Source organism: Merops nubicus, unplaced genomic scaffold, assembly GCF_000691845.1.
Source record: "Merops nubicus isolate BGI_N331 unplaced genomic scaffold, ASM69184v1 scaffold2780, whole genome shotgun sequence".
NCBI lineage: Eukaryota > Metazoa > Chordata > Aves > Coraciiformes > Meropidae > Merops > Merops nubicus.
The window spans coordinates 216,937-219,517 of NW_008580723.1; the positions used below are offsets into that span (position 1 = coordinate 216,937).

The following is a 2,581-nucleotide window of genomic DNA, read 5'->3' on the forward strand; positions in this document are numbered from 1 at the left end:
AGCAGGAATTTATTACAGAAGAAATAAAAAACATTGCTGTGAAGCACTGACAATTTTAATTTCAACAATATGATGTGAGAATATACCATCCAATCCAAATAAAATTAAATACATTCATCTAAAGAGTATTTCAGCATTAAGTGATTATAGTATTACGTAAATGCAGCATTAATTTAAAATTATGTGATTGACAAAAATGAAAACCAAAGCAATTTATTTAACTTTCAGCTTTTCTATTTGACTCCACTTTTTCATACATTGCAATTGCAGTCATTCAGTTTACATTTAAATAAAGCTGAATTTCTGCTGCCCAAATATGCAGCTTGAGTAAAGCATCTGACACCTGTTAGGCAGGACAGAAAGTACCCACTTTGGTGGACACTTTGAGACTCATTGGAGGGTGGCCTTTAGCAAGTTTTTATTATTTGCAGCAACTCTAACATCCCTCTTCATAGACAATTTATATTAGAACTTTTTTTCAACATGCTCTGATGTTCAGTTATTAAAAGGAAGAGTGAATGAAGCAACAAATCATTCATTTTTAATTGCTATCAAGTAGGAAAAAAATATCAAGGTGTGTCAAGTGCTATGAAGCTGACCTCTCCTATGGCATTTATGCAAAGCTGCTAGGATTAAGAGAAATTGAGCTCCCTCTTGCCAGTCCCTGAGTAATTATAACTGGTATTTGTACAGTGCCTTTGGCACACAACCAGTTTTCAGAGGGGCCCATGAATTTGAGAGCTGTAAGTGTCTGCCAGAGACTCCTCCATGACTCTCACTTCCTTGGGTGAGCACTGGCAGAAGAGAAACCATTTCATAGTGATCTCTTTCAGGTTGGCAGTGCCTTTATTTTCCTCCTGCCCATGAATGCCATTTTATATTAAACTTCTTGTCAGTACTAGATGACTCAAGCTTATTTCAACAGAAATTCATTAGTCCAAATTCAACCTCTGTAACCTCTCCTATCGCATAACATAAGATATCCCAAAGCTACAAAGCACGTGAGACCTGAACCTGGAAATGCAATTACAATGTCTAAGGGGATTAGACTCTGCAGGTAATGCAGTTTATCTGCACATGGCCCAAGCCTGATGCCAGCTACACAAAAGGAAAAGACATTTCACAATCTCACTGCAGCCGTATTCGCTCTGCACATTTGGATTCTTCTGACCCAGTGGGTGTACGTGAGGGAGACACCCACATTACCCAAATTGTGCCCTCTCACAGCCTGCTCCCTGGTTAGCTTTTCAGAGCACCAAAGTGGCGTTTGCAGTAATGTCCCTTGTGTTTCAGAGTGCTGGTGTAGAGAAGACGTCCTTTTGGAAGGATTGCTGTATTCAGGGGCCAAAAAAATACACATGCATGCAGCTCTCTTTGGCTAGACATCAGGGAAAAGTTCTTCAGTTTGAGGGTGATAGACCACTGGAATAAGTTGTCCAGAAAGGTGGTGGAGGCCCCATCCCTGGGGACATTCAAGACTAGGATGGATGAGGCTCTGAGTAGCGTGGTCTAGTTGGAGATGTCCCTGCTTATGGCAGGGGCGTTGGACTAGATGACCTTTGGAGGTCCCTTCCAGCCCAGACATTCTACAGTTCCCCAGTGTCTGATGTGAAGCTTAGCAGGGCAGATGGCCTCACTGCAGAGACCCAAAGTGTCCCTCTCACAGCATCTCTTCTTCAGAGCATAGTTATTAAATATGCCAAGGAGAGGTGGTTACACCCCTATTTTCACCTTTTAGCATATTGTAAATATTGCATTCTTTTTTTTCTAGCAAGTCCTTTGATTCTGACCCATCTTAACAACTGTTAGCTAATGTCTCAGGTGTGTGACAGGTAATGGTTTGGAGAACACAAGACTATGGCAGCATTTGGAGCCTACATGAAAGCAAGGAAGGATCTATTCACAAGGGTCTGTAGTGACAGGATGAGGGGTAATGGCTTTAAGCTAGAAAAGGGTAGATTTAGGTTAGATGTTAGGAAAAAGTTCTTCAATATGAGGGTGATAGACCATTGGAATTGGTTGCCCAGAGAGCAATCTATTGGGTGGAGGCCCCATCCCTGGAGACATTCAAAGTCAGGCTTGTTGAGGCTCTGAGTAGCTTGATCTAGTTGGAGATGTCCCTGCTTATAGCAGGGGGGTTTGGATTAGACCACCTTTGCAGACCCAATCCAACACAAACATTCTATGATTCTATGAAATGTTAGGTTTTTCTCTTAATATGATGAAGAAAAGCCCTGATAACTGAGAACAGCTTCAATTTTGCCTTATCTCTTCTCAATTTCCCATTTTCACCTTGCTGTCTGTCCTGTTGTTTATAACAGAAAAGGAGTCTAAAGAGAGATTGTATTTGACACTGGGAAACCACACAGTAATTCAGGATTTTGTTATAAGCTGCCATCACCTATTCTGTAGTATTGCTTTCTCTGCAGTCTGGCACATTTTCTGACAGGATGAAAAGTTTGGTGTGCAAATAGTCTTGCTGCTGACTGCAGAAGATTCAATCAGTAAACTAGATATTTCCCTTTTATTTGGCTCAAAAGAAGGGAAGAGGGAGTCCATCCCCAGGTACACCATTTCCCTA

General features: G+C 41.2%; 1 protein-coding gene across 1 annotated transcript in view; it reads left to right on the forward strand.

Moving 5' to 3' along the window:
* The window catches only part of HHLA1 (HERV-H LTR-associating 1), a 20,154-nt gene that overhangs the window by 15,730 nt on the left and 1,843 nt on the right, over positions 1 to 2,581 (forward strand). The gene's annotated exons all lie outside the window — the stretch shown is intronic.